The sequence below is a fragment of the Leucopleurus acutus genome (assembly GCF_964270905.1).
Source record: "Leucopleurus acutus genome assembly, chromosome: 1".
Lineage (NCBI taxonomy): Eukaryota > Metazoa > Chordata > Mammalia > Artiodactyla > Delphinidae > Leucopleurus > Leucopleurus acutus.
Genome location: NC_139142.1, coordinates 37468832 through 37492022, shown reverse-complemented (window position 1 = coordinate 37492022; position 23191 = coordinate 37468832). Strand labels below are relative to the sequence as shown.

Below are 23191 nucleotides of genomic sequence, written 5' to 3'. Positions count from 1 at the left end.
TGAACTTAGGCATTCTGGCTTCAGGGACTCTGCTCTTAACCACCACGCTAGATTGCCTCTCAATGGTAGGTTGTATACAGAACAAGTTCAAGGCCAGAAAAATATGCATGCCTAGTGACTTTATCACAAACTTTTCTATCTTGCTTTCACCAATGAATATTCTAGCCTGCCTCACAAATTCACATTTTCATTCTTAAGATGAAATGCTTTTTTTTCTGTTGCTTTAGTGATAGCTTTTTAACCGTCTGTATTTTCGTCTTTACAAGGAGAAATGAACACTAATTCAAGAGTTGTTAGAAGGATTAACTGAAATAACGTGTCTGGCATATCATGATACACATTCAACAAATGTTACGTAAAAATGACCAGTATTACCATTATCAATACCACTAACACCACATGGGGAAGAATTTGGATCTATCAGAGTGGCTCCAAACAAAACAATTAAACCAAAAAGCAAAAAATATTTAAAAGTTGCATTGGGCTTCAAAAAAAGAATAAGCATCCTCCCCAACTTTAAATTTTGACTATTTAAAAACTTAAAAAGTTGAAAGAATAGTACAACGAACACACACACACATAGCCTTTCACCTCCGAGGTTCAACAACTTGCTTTCTTCTATCTCTATAAGCACACACACACACATTTTTTGATGAACTATTTGAAAGTTAACTGCAGACAAAATATCACTTCATTTCTAAATACTTTAACACAGAGCACCTCCCTAATCTTTTGTTTTCTTAACACTGAATTTTTTTTAAAGTCCAGGCCAGTTGTCTGATAATATGTCCCATATTCTGAATTTTTCTAATTGCTTCCTCCTCATGATTAGATTCCAGTTTAATATTGTTATCAGGGATAAAATTTAGGTGATGCTGGGTACTTTTTTTTTTGGCTGCATTGCGTCTTCGTTGCTGTGTGCGGGCTTTCTCTAGTTGCAGCAAGCGGGAGCTACTCTTCGTTGCGGTGCACAGGCTTCTCATTGCGGTGGGTTCTCTTGTTGCAGTGCACAGGCTCTAGGCACGTGGGCTTCAGTAGTTGCAGCACACAGGCTCAGTAGTTGTGGCACGCGGGCTTCAGTAGTTGTGGCACGTGAGCTCAGTAGTTGTGGCTCATGGGTTCTAGAGTGCAGGTTCAAATTGTGGTGCATGGGCTTAGCTGCTCTGCAGCATGTGGGATCTTCCTGGGCCAGGGATTGAACCCATGGCCTCTGCACTGGCAGGCAGATTCTTAACCACTGCGCCACCAGGGAAGCCCTGGGTACTTCCTATTGCATCACATCATAGAGACTCACAATAACAAGTTTGATCACTTACTTAAATTCTTCTTGGTGCTCAAACTGTCCTCAACTTGACCACTGAGAAACTCCTCAGGCAGCCAGCTTCTGTGTGCTTTTGATATGTCATTATCACAATTAGTATGTAAGCCCTAAATGGAACAACTCTGTACAAGAATAAGTCTGAAAATGGTGAGCATGCTTCAAGTATTCTGAGACTAAATGACCATTTATCTCTACAGCATAACTGTTGGTTTTACAACCAGATAGGCTAAAATGGCCTTCTCTCCTTCAACATGTCACGCTTGCTTCTGTCTCAGGACTGCAGCAATAGCTGCTTCTCTGCCTGGAATACTTTCTGTACCTTTTTTGTGTAACTCCTTCCTGTTATTCAGGTCTCAATATGTTATCTCCCCAGAGAGAGCTTCCCTGATCAACCAACCTAAAGTAGCCTGTCACCCCCTATCATACTGCCCATTTTATTAATTAAAAAATTAAAAATGCTTAATTATGAAATATTTCAAATATACAAAGAAGTGTAGAAAAAAGGAAACAGACACCCAAGTACTGTACATATTACCCAGATTTAACATTTTGCCACATTTGCCTCAGTTTTTATTTAAAGAAATGAAACCTTAGAGACACAACTCCTATGGTTAAGAAATTTTTTAAGTGGCATCACAATTATATGTATCTTTGTTGCAATTTGCTCTTTTCACTCAGTATTTTTTAAAACCTGATTTTACTGGTGAGGTGAACTTATTACCTGACTCTTTCTTGCTTTTTTGTTATCAATATGATTGTTGAATACATGACTGAATAATTGATTTAACTTTCATGCATTAAGAGCTGAAGAGTTCTTCCAGGAGAAACAGAATAAATCTAAAATGATATTGCATGTGTCTGTGTGTTTGCAGGGGGAGCTGTGCTTATGGAAATTAGTAAAATAATGGTATTCTTTTTTTTTTTTTTTTTTGCTGTACGCGGGCCTCTCACTGTTGTGGCCTCTCCCGTTGCAGAGCACAGGCTCCGGACGCGCAGGCTCAGCGGCCATGGCTCACGGGCCCAGCCGCTCCGCGGCATGTGGGATCTTCCCGGACCAGGGCACAAACACGCGTCCCCTGCATCGGCAAGCGGACTCTCAACCACTGTGCCACCAGGGAAACCCTGGCATTCTTTAGCAGTACTTTAAATAAAGTACAAAAAGGAAATATAGAAAAAGAATTTGTATTTGTGAAAAAAAAACTTATTTAACTTAATTTTTTTTTACTACAAGCTCTCCAAATACATCCTAAAATGTGTGTTCACTTAAGAGTGTACTGCCTATACACTTCAAGGAAAAATCCTTTTTAATTCCAGATAGAAACAACTGCCCATTCTTGAAATACTACTCAAAGTATTAATGAGATTACAAAAGAAACAATTCTTTGCTACTGCTTCATATTGATCTCTGCATATTAAATATCAGATTTTAAACAATAAGAAAGTTTAATGTGACTTTTAAGCTAATAGTAAGTTATAGGACTATGACTATGCACTGCTACCCCCAAGCAGGATAGTAGTGCAGTACTCCTTCCCTCCACAGTGCTGCCTGGAGAGTCTGTTTCACACCGGAACAGTCCCCTGCAAGGATTCTGGGGATTGATGAGGCAGGCAGAGTGGGCCCAGATGGAACGCTACAACAAACACTTTTAAGACAGTAGTAATGGTAACAATCTCAATGGTTGTCCACCTGACACACTGTTTAAATGCAGCATAGTACTTCAAAAAAAAGATAGATGTTAGAAGGTAGGTAGCTCCTACAACACTCTCATGCTGTAGAGTTCATATTCATTTGTCCATAGATACAAAGAGTAAAATAGTTTAATCTCTTAGGGAAAAGATGAAAACCTCTGGCTTATGCTTTAACACATTAATATACAAGTGAATCATATTTGAAATATAACTTCCAAGGCTACATAGTTAATTTTAATTTAATATACTAATGGATCATTCTAAAATGATGAATAAACCCTTTTACTTCTATGTATGCCCTTCTCTGTGTTTTCTTTGTATGACCCACTTCCCAGTCCTCAAGATAAGCCATAGGCTCTCTTTTCTTATCACTTGACATTCTCACAAGGCAACCTCATTGACATTCATGTTTTCAAGTGCCACCCAAGTGCCAATGGGCTCATCTATTTACAAGTCCATATTTCCAAGTGTCTACTAGCCATTTCTCCTCGAACATGTCCCACTACACCTCAAAGTAAAACTGATTATTTATGCCCCCACCAACCTTCTCCTTAAAAACAAAATCAGAATATGCTTCTCAATGTTCTCCATGTTGGTCAATGGTACTGGCACCATGACAACACTCTGATCCACCCAGTTCTCTAAGCCAGAACCTCTGGGGAATATCCAACTCTCCTACTCAGGGCTCTCTTCTAATCCATTTATTTTTTCTTTTTCTTTTTTGTTTTTAACATCTTTATTGGACTATAACTGCTTTACAATGGTGTGTTAGTTTCTGCTTTATAACAAAGTGAATCAGCTATACATATACATATATCCCCATATCTCCTCCCTCTTGCGTCTCCCTCCCACCCTCCCTATCGCCCCCCCTCTCGGTGGTCACAAAGCACCGAGCTGATCTCCCTTCCAATCCATTTCTAAATCTCACTTCTGCTGAAGGCTACTAAGAGTATACTGAACTATAAGGTTCAATCTATTTCTGTAGATCAAAACAATATTGACAACTTCATATAGTTCAACCTAACAAAAACATATAAAGAAAACAAATAAGATTATCCATAATTTTAATCTTTTCTCTATTTATTTCTGTTAGATGCATAAAAGGAAGCTTAGTTAGCATTCTAGATCTCAACAGGCTAGTGAGAGCTGAGGATGTAGAGTGAGCCTTTCTTATATTAATACACACACACATACACACACACACACACAAATGAAAGAGGGGACAAAAAGAGAGGGACGGAAAAGAGTACTAAAGCAAAGAGTAGGGAGGAGAAATGAAGATAAGCCAAAAGAGAACAGCTGAGAAAAGAGAAAGTAATGGATGGAGTTACCGCCACTACCTGTTGGATCATATTACAGTTCTTACTTTCCCAACACTGACATGAGACAAGGAGAAGAGGTCCAGGTAAAGGAAGTTTAGTAGAGTCTGAAGCTATGTTGGTTCATTTGGCTAAAGAGTTTTCATTAAAAAAAATTCCTTGTCCTTGAGTTAGTAGATGTAGCAAGCAACCATAACCCAATTTAAATATTGGCCTAACTGTTCTGAAAAAATTACTAATATCTCATCTTGACCCACCTGGTACAGATCAGGAAATAGCAGACCCCCAGCAGTGTCCTGGCATTGAGCCACCACCACTGCTGTTGTGGTCTTTACTGGGATACAGAATTCTCATGTCTGAATATAATGCAGTAGCTGGAAGATGTTTAGAAAGACACCCTGAAACAAACACCTTAGGCTAAGCTTCAAGGGGGTGAAAATATTAACTTCTTGGTGAACTGCCACCTTGAAACACATTAGAAGGGAAATGCTGACTAATCTCTAATCTGAAGAAATGTCCTTAGGTAATAAAGAGTTAGTTACTTGATAACAAAATCCCTAAACATAAGTATTTCTTTTGTGGCTTTTGCCTTAGTAAAATTTAAGTTATCTTTATCAATCAAAATATTCTTTCATTTTACTTCCTATTAAAATAAACCCAATAAAATGTTATTTCTATATATAAAGTACATCCTAAATACATCTAGCCGCAACTAGGTGTTGCTCTTATTCCTGAATTGGCCAAGTTTGAATATGAAATCTGAAGGACAGCCTAGGTAGCTTAAATCATTCCATGATGGAAGAGGAAGTAGCTTTCTTTCTCATTTAAACAAGATGAAAAAATGCATTAAATGAAAACACACATTTTATACCTATTTAGAAACTACTGATTACAAAAGGCACTATACTAAAAGTCTTTGGCATATTACTTTGTAGGAAGTCAGAAATGAGCAGTATCCTTAGAAATAGATATATTTCTGTCTTTCAGGTATGAATAAATGTTCATTATACTTGAAAGATCTGACAGCATAACTAACAAATACTATTACATTTTTACTACTAAAGAATAAGAGTTGTATTTGAACTGTACATTGGATAAAGGACTAGTTTTCTTTTGAAACAATTTAACAGACTGGGTCAGAAAAACTACTTCCCCACAGCTGAAATTTAATACTGCCCATTGACCGCAAGGAACTAGCTCTGATGATTGCACAATGCAGAGATTCGGCTAATGTTCCCAATGCAGGGAGAAGCTAAATGGGAAAAGTCATTCAGGAATGGGCTCTAATAACTTCACAATCCACACTTATAATTTAACTACAATAATGCTAACATATCTATCAAATTGGGCTAGGATGATTGAGTCTCACAGAGAAGAAAATAATCATAATTGGAGTTCAACAAATGCTAGGCGGTGTGCTAGAAACTTATTGATAAATCTAATTTTTTTACCCTAATCATTTAACCCTATGAGACAGGTATTATTATCACCATTTTTCAGAGGAAACTGAAGTTCAGAGAAACCAACTTGCCAATGCTCTCATAGGTAATAACAGGGGGAGTTTGATTTGAAACCCAAATTGTAACTTTAAAACCTGTGAACATGTGTTCATTTCAATTCTATGCTATTCCTTTTCCATGTAAGTACTAAAATATTAGTGTCAACTTTAATTAAGGAATATGCCTATTAGGCTTTGAGAGGAAGAATTACATATTAATTCTACATATAAGCAGAGGAGAAAGAAAGGGAGCAGGATGGGGGCTTCCCTGGTGGAGCAATGGTTAAGAATCCACCTGCTAATGCAGGGGACACAGGTTCGAGTCCTGGTCCAGGAAGATCCCACATGCTGCCGAGCAACTAAGCCCGTGTGCCACAACTACTGAGCCTGCACTCTAGAGCCCACGCGCCTAGAGCTCATGCTCCACAACAAGAGAAGCCACCACAATGAGAAGCCCGCGCTCCGCAACGAACAGTAGCCCCCGTTCACCACAACTAGAGAAAGCCTGCACACAGCAACAAAGACCCAATGCAGCCAAAAATAAATAAATAAATAAATAAATCTATTAAAAAAAAAAGGGAGCAGGATGATTGAAAAAACACACAAACACAGAAAAAGGTTACAGTAAGCAGCCATCACTTTTAATTTTTTTGTGTCCCATTTTTTATTATGGAATTTGTATGGAATAAAGAATAGTTAAAGAAACCCCTACGCAACCCATTATCCACCACGAACAATTACATTCCTCAAAACTTATTATTAGCAGTGGAGGGGTCAAACATATATCGTATTTTATTTGAAGGGCAATTAAGAAACTGTAGAGGACATCTAGTATGATGGAACCCCTCCAGCTCACCCCTCTTCCCCCTCCATGTGGCATCAACATTGTTTCAGTTGCCTGTAGCACCAGGGATGGATCCTGATTAACCTAACCATAGTAATGCCATCCTTTTAAACCAGTAATTGTTCAGGAACCTTACATTTTTGCCAGTCCACGCATGTATTCCCCTCCCAACTACAATCTGTTCACATGTGGAATGCTAATTCTAAAGGGTACCCAATCCAACTGATGGAAAGAACTATAATTCCATGTGTATAAGATTCAACATTTTCTGACTATTTAAGTCAATTTGCAGTGGAGTTTTTGTTAATGCAGCCAGAACCAGCCTAACTAATTAGAGATAATCAAATAAAGTCTTGGGTGTTATCACCAAGTACTGACTTAATGTAAGAGGCTCCTACAAATAAAGATTTAGGGAACATACTTTAAAAAGTCAAATGTCATTCATATTAAAGATGGGGACTTTGATCTTTTGTTCCCTTTAGAACATTCTATCCTCTCCCCTTTCCCACCTTTTCCAAAAAATATGATACACAAAGGAATTGTCAGAAGACTATAAAAACCTATGCTCAGTAATAATGGTAGGATCCCTCATTCTAAAGACAACAACAAAACAAAAAAACAAAACTCTGAAATGCTACAATATTTTAAAACTTAATATAACACTCTATCTGGTAAGTTTCTGTGTATTTTTAAAATTTATCTATATTTTTGAATTTCTAAAATAGTCCCATGGCTCAAAATTCAAAAGGTTCCAAAACTAATATCTTAGAACATTTCTGTCCTCAAGCCCCTTTCTTCTCCCAGGAGTCGTCAAATGTTACCAGTTTCTTATGAATGTTTTCAGAGATTGTCAATTTGGAAATAATGCAGTGAAGTAATTTTCAGCTTGTCAATAATCTGTCAGTGTGGTACAATAAAAAAGCAATACGTTTAAGAAAAAAACATACTAATTTCACGCCCTTGTTCTACCACAAACTAGCAAAGTCATCATTGTACAAATTAACCCAACCTCAGTTTCTTCATCTTTAAAATGGGGATAGAAATGGACATACTTGATATTGAGCACCTTTTATAGCCAAGTACAGTGCTAAATGCTGGAGATTCAGATGAGAAACATACTTGCTGTCTTCAAGAAGTTAGGAGAAAGACCAGTAAACAATTACACTATAGGGTGATGGTACAAGGACAGAGATAATCAGATGACACAGGAACACAAAGCAGAAGGATGTAGTGGGCATAATTCTTGGCATAAAGAAAATAAGCAAATATTGATTTCCTTTCTTTCTAATAACTTCATTTTATTTGCCTTATTTCATTTCACATTCACATTTTAAAAAATACCATTCTACAGCTTTTAAAAATGAAAGCATTCTGTTACTTTTATATTAAAACTATTTTTAAAAAATGAAACAATATGCAAAATTTCATGAACATGAATATCAAATCAGCAACTCTCAATTCTGAATAAACCACTGACATATCAAATTGAGTGGGTGTTTGTTTTTTTTTTTTTTTTTTTTGCGGTACGCAGGCCTCTCACTGTTGTGGCCTCTCCCGTTGTGGAGCACAGGCTCCGGAAGCGCAGGCTCAGCGGCCATGGCTCACGGGCCCAGCCGCTCCGCGGCATGTGGGATCTTCCCGGACCGGGGCCCGAACCCGTGTCCCCTGCATCGGCAGGCGGACTCTCAACCACTGCGCCACGAGGGAAGCCCGAGTGGGTGCTTTTTAAGATTTAATTTTTAATTTTTTAATGAAAAATACATTTCTAAAGAGCAAATGAACTTCAGTATGTTTTAGAAGATGATATAGTTTCACTGAAGTGAAACAAGTTCTCAGTGAACTCCAAAATTCTTATCTTTTAGTTAGGTACCAATCAGAAAGGCTTAAGATCTACCCTATTAAAAATACCCTTGAATCTAAAAATATGTATATGTATAACGGATTCACTTTGCTGTATACCTGAAACTAACACAACATTGTAAATCAACTATACCCCCCAAAAAATTAAAACTACCCTTTGACCTCCTTGGACAAATGGCCTGAAATTGGGTCTGGACAGGGAAAATACAAGATGAGCCTACAGCATCAAATAGTGCCTGAAAGTAAAGAAGTGCTTAAAAAAAAAAAAAAGACGCAAGAGCCAAGATCTCCCACTGGTCACTCTAGACCAGTTTGAGCAAAAAAGCAGCCAAACAATAAAATAAACACCCATGAATCCATACTGATAAAAATAAATGATTGAGTAAGTAAATAAATGAGGGAGAAGGGACATATCTTCCTTACAGAAAAATTCCAACTAATATAAGCAGATACAACCTCCTCTAGGAGGTGGAGCTCAGTTCTCCTCTTCTGGAGTATAGGCTGGACTTAATTACTTGCTTCCAAAGAACAGAGTATTGAAAGAGTAAAAAGATAGTAAATTCAACTAGAGAAAATCAGAAGACACCACCTTAACCAACTGATCAAGGTCAGCATCTTTGGTAGTAAGTCATGTTGATGTCACTTGCCCTCTGATGTGATGTGATGAGAAAGATAGCTTACTTCTGTAAGTAAGATAGCTTACTTCTGTGGCATTCGTCTCAAAAATTCATAACCCCAGCCTAATCTTGAGAAAACATCAAACAAACTCAATTGAGGGACAATCTACAAATACCTGGCTAGTACTCTTCAAGTTTCAAAGTCGTGTTAGCAGAGCATTTGGAAGCAGTAGCTGCTAATGTCTAATGTCATGTGCTAGTGGCAAGGTCAGTGGCAAATGGGAAAAATCTAATGTTAGCTACAAAAGTTCTATACTGGACATTAAAGAACAGTCCCTCATATGCACTACCAGTATGCCCTAGAGAAATCAGTACCTTGGGATAAAAAGCATGCATTGGTTTAACTTCTGCAGAACATTTCTAAGAAAACTTTTATATCAAAAATTTAGAGGGCTTCCCTGGTGGCACAGTAGTTAAGAGTCCGCCTGCCGATGCAGGGGACACGGGTTCGTACCCCAGTCCGGGAAGATCCCACATGCTGCAGAGCGGCTGGGTCCGTGAGCCATGGCTGCTGAGCCTGCGCGTCCGGAGCCTGTGCTCCGCAACAGGAGAGGTCACAACAGTGAAAGGCCCGCGTACAGCAAAAAAAAAAAAAAAAAATTTAGAGAAATTTGTGTGTATGTTTTAAACTGACACATAATTGGCCTTAAAACAATCTATCAAAGAACAATTTGTTTTAAATTGGGCAGAAGTGCTGCATATTTAGTGGAAGGTATGCTAAACTGACATCTGCTACAATTTCAATGTAATTTTCAATATCATATTCATTAATGACTGAGACAATGTCTTTGTAAATTAATCCTGGTTAGCGAGCCTGAATATACTATTTTTGTTCACACGAATGTTCAAGATACTGGTTGCAGCAACATATGGCACTTCATGCATTAAATACACTAAAATGCTTAGGGAGAGCACAGTTTTTAAAGTGCAGGAATTTGTTACCAAGGAAAAGAGGGAGGGGGTGGGAAGGAATGACACACACACACTTTCTCATGCAGTATGAGATTATCCTTCAGGTTCCAGATATAACATTCAAAGTATCTTTAAAAAACAAAGACATTTTCCTCAATAACATCTTGAGATATCCAGTTTCTCAAGTAAATCTTTCACCCAAAAGTCACCCTTTATAGTAAGTCTATGAATACCCAGCTTCTTTCAACAAGAACAATGAACTGCCTTTGCCCTTCCAAAACAACCAGCTGGTTAACCAAACAGAGAATAAACCAAACTTCTTCAGTCACCAGATGTCTTAATTTGGAACAGATAGTAGCAATGTGGAATAATCCAATTCTTGAATTGGTACTCTATGTTTACTACTTCTTTTTCTAATTCTCAATAGATGCTTTTAAAAACTAAGCAAATGCTCTCTGTAATAACTGCAATAACTCTGTAATAACTGCAGATGCTCTCTGTAATAACTGGAGGGGGAATAAAAAGAGTAGTGACCTATAATAGAATGATGTTAACATTATCAAAGAACAATCCACTTGAATATTATGTTATAGTTAAAAACTGATAAGCAATATCATTAAATCCCTAGGACTTCCCTGGTGGTCCAGTGGCTAAGACTCCATGCTCCCAATGCAGGGGGCCCAGGTTTGATCCCCGGTCAGGGAACTAGATCCCACATGGAGCAACTAAAGATCCCACATGCCACAACTAACACCTGGCGCAGCCAAATAAATAAATATTTTTAAAAAATCATTAAATCCCTATTCAGTAATTCAGAAATGATTCTCAAATGGCTAACATGACAGGCCTAAAACACAGTGGATTTAGCAAAGTCCCTCCTCTCAACAAAGAGCAGTGGGGAGACAGACAGATATATAGACAAATAACTAATTATAATAATGAAAATAGTGATAAGTATTATAAAAAATAATATTGGGTAAGGCAAGAAATGGGGCAGGAATAGCCTTTTAGATTTGGTCATTAAAGGCAAGCCTCTCTCATGAGGTGAGATTTGAGCCAATACCAGAATAAAATGAGGGAGCAAAGTATTGGACCGTGTGAACCAAAAGAAAAATAATGAAACGAAAATAAACCAAAAATAAACAAATGGGACCTAATTAAACTTAAAAGCTTTTGCACAGCAAAAGAAACCATAAACAAAACGAAAATTCAACCCTTGAAATGGGAGAAAATATTTGCAAACGAAGCAACTGACAAGGGATTAATCTCAAAAATATATAAATGGCTCATGCAGTTCAATATCAAAAAAACAAACAACCCAATCCAAAAATGGGCAGAAGATAATTTTCTCTCCTGGGCAGAGAAAAATAGCAAGTGGGCCAGTGCGGCTAACACTGAGTCAGAGAAAGAAAGTGGTGTAGGAAATAAGGTTGAAGGGGTAGCTGCAGTCAGATAAGAGCTTTGCAGGCCACGGTAAGGACTTCAGATTTTATTCTCAAGAGAGAAAGCAAGCCACTGCAGGTTGACAGCAGGTGAGAAACGTCTGTGAAGAGATTCCTCCAGCTGCTGACTGGAAAACAGACCCAGGGCAAGAATGAAAGTAGTAAAGAGGCTTGTGCACAATTTTGGGCAAGAGATACGAGAGTAGGGAGAAGTGGCTGGATTCAGGCCACAATTATGAAAGAGGAATAAACAGCATTTTCTCATTAGACTTCAAGAGGGGTATGAGAACAATTGTCAAAGATGATTCTTAGGTTTCTGGCCTCAGCCACAAAGTGAATAGACCATTGGCATGTTACTTTTAGGATAATTACAAGCTTTCAGGATAATTACAAGATGATTAATTAGATAATTAGACAATTATCCAATTGTTTAAACAGTCTTTATAAACCGTGGTATATTAATACAATAAAATTATACACAGCAAAAGACAAAACAAAAACCCACACACCACTGGTACATGCAACAAGGTGGACGAATCTCAGAACTGTTTAGTGACAGAAGCCCGACACAAAAGGTTGCTACAGGATTTCACTTATACAAAGTTTAAGAACAGGTAAAACAAATCTACAATGGTGGCAATCGGAATACTGGTTATCTTTTGGGGGAATCCGGACTGGGGAAGAAAGCAAGAGAACTCTGTGAGTCGTGATTATGCACAGATGTATACATTTGAAAAAACAAACAAATCATCACGGAGGAGAATGACCCTCTGCCTCCATCACGATTCTCACACTGAGTAAAAAGCATCAACAGTCTACTGCTGGAGGAGAAACAGCATGGTGAGAAATCCCCTATCTGGCACATGCCAGCAGTGCCTGCTAAAAGTTGCGAGTGGAGAAGAACAATGAGGAAAGCCCTCCAGCATCCCAGGCCCAACACTGCAGTGGCTTATTAACATCAAACAAAGGAGAGGTCTGAACAAGCACTATTAATTCACTCAAAATTATCATAGAACTAAATGAGGGCAAGAACTACAAAACTTCTAGGAAAGAAGCAGAGAAGTTATGACCCTGGGTTAGGTGAAGACTTCTTAGAATCCAAAAGCACAAACCAGCAAAGAAAAACTTGAATTAATTAAAAATTTAAACTTCTCTGCTTTTTGAAAATCAGTTAGGAAAATAAAATGTCAATCTCTGATCAGTTAGGAAAATAAAATGTCAATCTCTGGGACTTCCCTGGCAGTCCAGTGGTTAAGACTCTGTGGTTCCAATGCAGAGGGCACGGGTTCAATCCCTGGTCGGGGAACTAAGATCCCACATGCCGCTGCAGTGCAGCCAAAAAAAGAAAAAAGTCAATATAAAAGAAAAGAGGCGGGCTTCCCTGGTGGCGCAGTGGTTGAGAGTCCGCCTGCCGATGCAGGGGACACGGGTTCGTGCCCTGGTCCCACATCCTGCGGAGCGGCTGGGCCCGTAAGCCATGGCCGTTGAGCCTGCACGTCCGGAGCCTGTGCTCCACAACGGGAGAGGCCACAACAGTGAGAGGCCCACATACCGCAAAAAAAAAAAAAAAAAAAAAAAAAAGAGGTGAAGCTCAAGGTACCAGAAATCAAGTTTATTTGGGAACAGCAGAGGAATTGCAATTCCCAACAGCCAAGCTGCAACGAGTTACAGGCAAGTCTGCTGAAGGTTTAGGATGGGTTGCTTTTATGGGCAAGCAGTGCCAAAAAGCAGAGTCCAGTTGGGGGCCATGCAGCAAGTCACTGGTTCGAAGATAGGAAGAGATTCTTGGCGGATGCTCATTAGTCACAGGTTAAGTTTCGATAAATCTGTAAATTTGATAATTCTCTAAATCGGGTATTCATGGGAAATCAGTCTCTCAGTCTTTAAGTTGTGTTTTTCTGAGGGCACATGAATGGGTCTACATTTCATATCTTTTGGTTCCATTTTAGATTAAAATCCTTTCGCTCTTCCCTCGCTTGAGCAGGATCTTTCACAGACAGTATCGCTGATCAACCTTATTGCGTGGGTATTTGTTTAGTCAGAGATGTTATTAGATGTTGGGCTGTGTGTCCCTTGGAGCTGCAGAGGACCATTCTAAGATGTTCTGTTCCACCGAAGAGGGAAATGGCAAGTGGATTTTTGGCTTCATTTGAACAACATGGGGCATCTCAGTCATAGTCCTCTAAGGTGGTCAGGTTGATTTCCATGGTCAATTGAGCCTCATGATAAGCCTTAGGAACTTTATTTTGTACATACGTCTGAGGGAAAGACATTTGCCTACTGAAATAAGACAGCAGAAATTTCATTAGGAGGATGACACCCAGGGTCAGAAGTCCAGTTATGGTTACTGACTGGAACAAACTTCTCAACCAGTTTCCCCAGCTACCTAATATTTAATAGGTTGAGAATGTCCCAAGTCCTGGAGCTTGGCCTATTTCAGTTAACAGATTGATACTGTCCATCATTTTTATTTCTTGCATTATTTTTCCCCATTTGTTAACATAAAAACAGCCTTCTTCCCCAAGCAGGACACAGGTTCCTCCCTAGTGTGCAGTGAGGAGGTGTAGTGCTCTGTGGTTTTGTAAGACTACTTCCGCTAGGCTGTCTGTTTGGGTTTGTTGATTTTCAAAGGCTCTAAGAGAAGCATTAAAGGTAGTTGCCATGACTACGGAGAGGTTTCAAATTGCTTTTTCAAGTCCGTTACTCCAACCCAAGGGGAAGACGACTCAGGCAAAGGCACGCCCAAACCCCTTTCTATCTACTATGGGGTTATTTGTGGGCATCCATCCAAAATTATATCCATCCCAGCTTTGACGTGCTCTTTTAAGTTGTTAGGAGAAAGAACCCCGACCGGGTACATAGGCAGCGGAAGGGCAACAACCGCACAACGTCCCTTCCATTTAAGGAGGAGTGTTTCTGCACAGAAAGAAATAACCAGTGTTTTCTAAAGACAGGGTGTTAAGTGGGCCCCTTTTTTCCTGGTATAAAAGAAGAGCTCTCAGGATCAAAAACATGGTCATTTACACATAGCACATGACAGTCAGCATGGTGGGAATGGCTATAAGAACATTTTAAATTTCTATACATTTGGAATAATAGATGAGATTGATTATTGCAGGTGAGTTTCTCATGGAGGTCTGGGGAATCTCTAGGGAGAAGGTGAGTTGAATTAAGTTCCCACCATTCACCAGATTTTTGATCAATTCCCTATTAAGTACCATTGAAAGGAAGCACATCCGCTTCCCATTCCCTGGTACCATTATAATTTTCATTATCCCACCACAGAGATACATTAATGGAGGAGACATTTAGTCTTCTTGATTCCAGCAGGGAGTGAATTCATGATCATCTGAGTCATATAGAATTGTATAGTTACAAGCGTTTAGTGGGAGGGAGGCCAGAGTTTTGCCAGTACCATAAATGTTTTCAAAACACAAAGAAAGATTTTGGGTAAGAGTCCAGACTTGATTAAGGGGTATTCCTTTATGGGCAGGGGGCACCCAATGGAATGCTGTTATGTCTGGTGCCAATTTGCTGCAAGGAAGAACATGCACCTCTTCAAAGGTACCAAAGGAAAATCCTACATCTCTGCCAGACAGATTTCTCCATCCTTCTAAGGTTAATGGCCAGGTTACCAGTTCAGGTTCATCATGAATGTTATTAGCTCTGGCACAAATCAAACAATCAGTAAGGCTGGCAGAATCAGGGAATTTTGGTAAGGTGCGCCAAGGGATGCGCTAAAGCTAAAGAGAGCAGCAAGAAAGCCAAAGAAAGGGCAATTAGAACTTTAAGCAGCATGACACAGGCCTGTCTGGATATCTTGGGAAAGCTGTCTACTTCTGATGTCATCTGGTTCAGTAGAAAATTTTAGCTTTGAATCACCAGTTAGGTTGCAGATCCACTCAAGTTTGGGGGCCTTTTTACAGAAGAGACGCATGAATCCAGGAGTCCATCCCTTGGAGCTTAGTGACACAGGGGTTAGTCAGCAACAGCTGGTAGGGGCCCTTGCAACAAGGTTGGAGGGAAACTTTATGGATATGTCTTCTCCAGCAGACGAAGTCACCAGGCTGCAAAGGGTGGTGTTTGACATCTTTGTCTCCTGGGAGCATGCTGTGGAAAGATTATTCCTCCAAAGCATTATTATTGTCAATGGATTTAATCAGACCTTTGCAAAACTGAAATATATCCCCTTTTATTGTTTGTAGGTCAAAGGAAGCAGGGACTAAATGCGTTGGCTGTCCTATAATTATTTCAAAGGGTGAGAGCTTATGAATCCTGAATGGAACGGGTCCAAGATTTAGAAGAACCAGCAGAAATATTTTTGGTTGAGGTATCTGGAGATTTTTAACTAATTTAGCCAATGGATCTTGATAATTCCATTTGTATGTTCAACCAGTCCTGAAGAGTGAGGATGATAAGCAAAATGAAAATGTTGTAGAACTGGCCAGATGGCACAGATTTGTGAAAGTACTTACCCAGTAAAGTGGGTTCTCCAGTCACTATGGAGTTCCAGGGAGGTTCCTCAAATGGAAGTAATCTTTTCTAAAAGGACTTTAGCTACAGAAGAGGCAGCTGCCTTTCTACATGGAAATACTTCAGTCCATGTGAAAACATGCACACCATTACTAGTCTAATATATTTATATCCATGAGACAGGGACAACTGTATGAAATCCATCTGCCAGACCTCAAATGGTCTATTGGATAAATCAAAATGTCCCCAGGCACTGTAGATAGTCTCCTCTGGGTTGAATTTAGGACAAGATATGTGTTTTTTGTGGCCTTGCCGACGTTTCTCCACCAATATTGATTCATAAATGTTACCATTTTCTCACTGGACCAATGGTTTAATTCATATATGGTAGTTAAAAAGGGAAATTTTAGATTTTTTTTGGCAGGACCAATTTATTACTGTGTCCAAACCAGAGTCCCTTTACTTCACAGTACCAACAGCCTTTGATTTTCCAATTCTGTTTTTCTCTTTCAGAGGCCAACTGTTGTACTTCCCTGGCTAGTTCCCTTAGGTCCTTGCCAGGGGGAGTAGCCTTCTGGACTATGACAGAGGTTTGGTTTATAGATCTCAGAAGGGTGGCATTTTTTGCAGGATTCCTGGTGAGGTGGTTTCCTTTGGCTTCCAGAAAACCAGACTTGGAATGCCCAGGAACTTTAATGACAGCTAGAGCTGCTGGCAGCAGTACGGCATCCAACAAATTTTGGACATAAGGGCCATTCTTAATTTTAACTCCACTAGAAGTAAGGAAACCCCACTGTTTCCATAACATTCCAAAGTCATGGGCTATCCCAAAGGCATGTCAACTATCTGTACAGACATTTGCCGTCTTGCCTTTGGCTAAAACACATGTTTGAGTGAGAGCATGTAAGCCCGCTTGTTGGGCTGAAGTGGTCGAAGGCAAGGGTGCAGCCTCAATGACCTTGCATACCTGGCACAGAATTTGCCATTCTCACTTTTTAGGCAGGAACCATCAATTAACCAGATCAGCATTCACCAAGGGGGTTTCTTGTAAGTCATCATGAGGGGTCAAGAGGTGATCCATCAAAGTCAAACAGACATGGGGAACTTCATCAGTGCAAGAGGGAAGAGGGATAGCAGGGTTGAGACTGTTATAATGAGTAAGAGTCATATGAGGGGAGGTTAGTAAGAGGATTTCATAGGTGGTAAGACATCTCGCTGAAAGGTGTTGAGTGTGGTGCAAAATTTAAGAAAGGCTCAACAGGCTAAGGTACAAAGATGATCAAGGAGGATCCCATAACAGTCTCTTCGGTAGCCTTTACTAAAAGAGTGGAAGCGGGCATCGCTCTAAGGGGTGGGGGTGGAGTATTCTCAGGCCACTGGATCTCACTGTTGGCTGTAGAAACCTAAAGGTCAGTGATAGTCCCCATGTTTTTGGGTAAGTAATCCGAGGGCATTCACTTCCTTTCCATATACAAAAAGGAAAAAGGGTAGCTGATAATTTAGGTGTCCAAAGGCAGGTGGATTTATTAGGCTTTCCTTCAAGATCTGAAAGGCCAAGCTATCTTGATCATCCAAACAATGGGGTCAGGTTGGTGTTCTTTAGTAAGGCATATAGGGACTGAACCACTAAGGAGAAATTTGGGATCCAATTATGAATGACCAGCTAGTCCCAGAAAGCCTCCAGAGAATTTTATGTCATTTAAATCAGTCTTTCAAACTTGTGAGAAGTCAGAAGGCCTCAGTAAAGCCTTGAGGCATGACTGTCCAGATATACTGTTGTCCTTCAGGTAAAGGCAAAGAGACACTGACTACCCCCTTCAACAGGGATACTAAGAACCCACTGTATAAGTTGACTAGAATGTAAAAGTTGCTTCCAGTATGGATGGATACCAACAGCATGTGGGGATTAGAAAAGACAGGACGGCAGAGAATTACGATGTTATTTATTGCCCTACGGTCTTGGACAAATCTCCATCCTCATCCTGTTTTTTTTTTTTTTTTTTTTTTTTTTGGCGGTACGCGGGTCTCTCACTGCTGTGGCCTCTCCCGCTGCGGAGCACAGGCTCCGGACGCACAGGCTCAGCGGCCATGGCTCACGGCCTCAGCTGCTCCGCGGCACGTGGGATCTTCCCAGACCGGGGCACGAACCCGTGTCCCCTGCATCGGCAGGCGGACTCTCAACCACTGCGCCACCAGGAAAGCCCCATCCTGTTTTTTTAACAGGCAAAATAAGGGTATTACAAGGACTAGCACAAAGGATAATAAGCCCTTGGGCCTTATGGTCCTCTATAATGGGCCTTATGCCCTGTCAACCTTCTTTATTCACAGGATATTTGTTTATTCTTAGGAGAGGTTTTGTGTGGTCAATCTGGATCATAATGGGAGGGGCACCATGAATTGTGCCTTTTTCTGTTAAGAATTTTGTCCAAATATTAGGGAATACCAGGTTTAATAGGACAGATGAGTACAAAGTTTGGACTGCCTTGGTTTGTAGAGTGCCAATAATGGCAAAAGGGGTTAAATTTTCCTAAGTGTAGAATTCAAACTCAAGGGATATTTCTGCCTTTTGAGAGAAAAAAAAAAAGGCAGCATTGTATTTCTCCAGAAAATCTCATCCCAGTAAACGTTTGGGAGCAGGCATTTATCTTGCAAAGGTCCAGACAAAAAAATATGGGCTGAGAAATATGGACACATTGCAGTTTTTTTAAGACTCCCACTATTTGAACATACATATTACTCCAAGAAAGGGACTGTTTAATTGTAGTGGGGTTGAGCACTTATAAGAGTAGCTCCTGTGTCAATTAATACTGTAAGGTGGGACTTTCCTGGGGGCGCAGTGGTTAAGAATCCGCCTGCCAATGCAGGGGACATGGGTTCAAGCCCTGGTCCAGGAAGATTCTTCATGCCACAGAGCATCTAAGCCTGTGCGCCACAACTACTGAAGCCTGTGTGCCTAGAGCCCATGGTCCACAACAAGAGAAGCCACCGCAATGAGAAGCCCACGCACGGCAAGAGAGAGTAGCCCCGGCTTGCCACAACTAGAGAAAGTCCGTGCGCAGCAATGAAGACCCAACACAGCAATAAATAAACAAACAAACAAACAAATAAATAAGTGTATTTAAAAAAAAATACTGTAAGGAATTTGTCCCTGATCTGGAGAGTAGTTTCCTCCAGTCTACATAATGGCAGAACAAGGAACAGTCCCTGTGTGTCCTTGGAGTCCCATCATTGGGGGTGGGTTTGGCCATGGGTTCTTAGAAGGTTGTGACTATTTGGATTTCAATTTGTAGCAATCCTTTTACCAAGGTCAGGTTTTTTACAATAATGTCATAGTCCTGTAGGACGGATTTGCTTTGGAGCTTCTATCCGTTGGTGTTGTAGATTCAAAATCTTAGTTGTCTTTTTTCTAGAGTCACCTTCTATGGTGTGAGCTAATTTATTAGGCAGATTGACAAGGTCAGGGGTGAACACTGTCTACTGTCTCCCATTCGATACAGGTTCTTTTGACCAACAAGGATAAGTCCTTGTGCAGGCAATTTATACACATGGAATTAAAAGCCACCTGAGTGGGGACTTCTCTGGTAGCGCAGTGGTTAAGAATCTGCCTGCCAATGCAGGGGACACGGGTTCGTGCCCCGGTCCGGGAAGATCCCACATACCGCGGAGCGGCTAGGCCCGTGAGCCATGGCCGCTGAGCCTGTGTGTCCGGAGCCTGTGCTCCGCAACGCGAGAGGCCGCAACAGTAAGACGCCCGCGTACCGCACTGGCTAGGATTCCCCAAGGGGGAGGCCACCTTTAGTACATTCAGATGACTAGATAAAATTATCAGAAACAAAAGAGTACTTACCAGAAAGACAATCTGTCTCTATCTAGATTTTGAATAAAGTAAGACAGCTCAACCAAAAGGAGGTAGCTTGAGATCTGAGAGGAGACTTACCAAACTGAAAGTTACAGCGACTCACAGAAGCAAACAGTGCAAAGGACTCAAGTGCAGGAACCTCACTTGATCCCGGAAGTTCAAGTGGTTGGCGCCTTCAGATCACTTATGACACCATGCAATGTCAACCTAAAAGAAAAGAGGTAAGCTGAGTTACCGAAAATCGAGTTTATCCTGGAGTAGCAGAGATATTGCAGTTCAGGACATGCATGCTGCAGTAAGCTACAGGTGAGTCCACTGAAGGTTTAGGCTGGGCTGCATTTATGGGCAAGGAGTGCAAAAGGGGAGGGTCCAATTAGGGGCCATGCAGAGTTCACTGGCTCAAAGATGGGGAGAGATTCATTGGTCAGAGGTTAAGTTTCACTCTTTTGTAAATCAGGCATTTATGGGAAATCAGTCTCGATCAGTCTTTAAGTTTCACTGTTCTGAGAGCACAAGTGTGAGATTCTCCATTCCATATCTTTCAATTCCATTTTAGATTAAAATCCTTTTACAGTTTTATCCACATCAGGCTTGAGGGACATATGGGGGTAGCCAAGGGAGGATGTAAAATAGACATTTGGATACAGCAGTTTACAGCTCAGGAGGAAAGTATAAAACTGGGTCATCAGACTATAGGAAATAGGCAGTAGTTAAAAACTAGGGACTTGGATGAAACTCCCGAAGGGGAATTATACAGAATGATATAAAACAACAGGTCAGGGCTTCCCTGGTGGCACAGTGGTTAAGAGTTCGCCTGCCGATGCAGGGGACACAGGTTCGTGCCCTGGTCCGGGAAGATCCCACATGCCGCGGAGCGGCTGTGCCCAAGTGCCATGGCCACTGAGCCTGTGCGTCGGGAGCCTGTGCCCCGCAACGGGAGAGGCCGCAACAGTGAGAGTCCCGCGTACCACAAAAAAAAACAAAGAAAACAGGTCAAGAATGGAATCCTGAGGGCTTCCCTGGTGGCACAGTGGTTAAGAATCCGCCTGCCAATGCAGGAGACACGGGTTCGGGCCCTGGTCCGGGAAGTTCGCGGCATGTGGGATCTAACTAAGCCCGTGCGCCACAACTACTGAGCCTGCACTCTAGACCCCGTGAGCCACAACTACTGAAGCCTGCACGCCCTAGAGCCCATGCTCCACAACAAGAGAGGCCACCGCAATGAGAAGCCCACGCACCGCAGCGAAGAGTAGTCCCCACTCGCCACAACTAGAGAAAGCACACGCAGAGAAACGAAGCCCCAATGCCACCATACATACATACACACATACATACATACATACATACATAAATATAAATTAGGAAAAAAAAAAAAAGAATGGAACCCTGAAACACCAGTTAAAGGAATGGGCAGAGGAAAAATAAAAACTATAAAGGAGACAAAGAAAGAACCAGAAGAACCTCAGAAAAGTGTCCAAACAATAGACAGCTAGTATTAACTGATTAATAACTAGGTTCCTGTATCAGTCTCTTCACATGTATTGCTTCATTTAACCCTACCAATAATCCTGAAAGATAATCTTTTTATTGCTGCTTTTTAGGTGAGGAAACTGAGGCTTAGAGAAATAGGTATTGCACAGTAGTTAAGAGAATGGGTATACCGCCAGACTGTCAGGGTTCAAATTCTGGCTTCACCAGCTGCATAGCACAGGGAGATCAGCTCCGTGCTTTGTGACCACCTAGAGGGGTGGGATAGGGAGGATGGGAGGGAGACGCAAGAGGGAGGGGATATGGGGATATATGTATATGTATAGCTGATTCACTTTGTTATAAAGCAGAAACGAACACACCATTGTAAAGCAATTATACTCCAATAAAGATGTTAAAAAAAGAAAATTCTGGCTTCACTAGTTATGTGTTTCAGCTTCCTATTCTTTAAACAGAGGTTAACAGTTCCAACCTAACAGGGTTGTTATAAGATATAAACTAATTACTACATGTTAAGTGCTCAGAATGATGCCTGGCCCGAAAGACCAGGAAGTGCCAGCACAGAGAATTTCAAAGAAATGCAAGTGTCAAACGATAAACTTGCAGAATAACCTATTAGATTTTACATATATATATATATATATATATATATATATATATATATATATATATACACACACACACACACACACATATCCCCCATGCTGTTAACCATGATAACTGACATCAAACTGAATATATACACTGGGGGCAGTGGGGGCAGGGAGACAAGCAGACTAGATACTTCTACAGTGAATTCACAGTATGAAATGTTCTCCCCAAAAGTCACCAAACAGAAAGATGCTTTAACACTTTAACATACTAATAATTCTTTTAATTTCCACTGTTAACCAGTGCCTGAAATAAGGTTAAGCCAGAATGAGGCTTCCTAATACTGGAGAGCTTATAATCATGTCCACATATCTCTCATACAAAAGGCAACAGTTTATAAATATTTATAAATAGATAGTTAAAGATATCTTCTTTTACATTTTGAAGTATAGATTCACTATATACTACTCCAAATAAGATGAGTATCCAAAAGGGATCTATTGAAATAGAAATCAAAACAGTGGTAAAAACCCTTAAACATAAATATTTATAGCTTTATATTTGTGTAAAGATTCAATAGGACAGACCAGTTCTCTTAAGAACTTTGTGCCATATCACGGGAAGATCAGAATCTAGTTAAGTTCTAAACTCATTTCCTTTCCTCTGAACACAGTGAAAGATCCTGATATCAGAGAAATAACCAACAAAAGGCATAATTCTTGAACCATGCTACAAAAGCCGGATATTAAGAGGAAAAAAAAATTCCACACTTACTGTATAGATCTGATGTGAAGGATAAAAAGGACTGGAAATATTGTACTGTCAAGTTTAACTTTACTAAACATGAAGACTTAAGCTACCAAATTCTTTTTTAATACTTGCCTTCTTTGCTCATGGCACTGATGACTACTGCCATCGAGCAACAGGTGCAAAAATTAGAGGATGACAAAAAACATCATTCAGGACTTAATTACAAAGTCTCTAAACAGAATAAATTTCCACTGTTACCCAGGATAACTGAGATTTTCTTAAGTTGTTTTTTCCTCTTCACCTAGCAATATAAATTCCTACCTCTATGTGAACTCCTAGATTTTATCCTCAACCCTGATCTCTCTTCAAAATTCCAATCCCATATTTCTAATGTCTGCCTAGACCTCTACCCTCGAACGTGCTGCCAAAACTTCAAATTAAATATACTCAAAATGTAACTCAAACATA

The 23191-nt window shown here is 40.3% G+C and overlaps 1 protein-coding gene across 1 annotated transcript in view; it reads right to left on the bottom strand.

The window, feature by feature from the left end:
* Nucleotides 1–23191, bottom strand: part of WDR89 (WD repeat domain 89) — a 34704-nt gene that overhangs the window by 2829 nt on the left and 8684 nt on the right. Inside the window, exon 2 of the mRNA XM_082840857.1 lies at nt 19973–20101. The gene's annotated coding sequence lies outside the window, so the exon portion shown is untranslated. The remainder of the gene's footprint in view (nt 1–19972; nt 20102–23191) is intronic.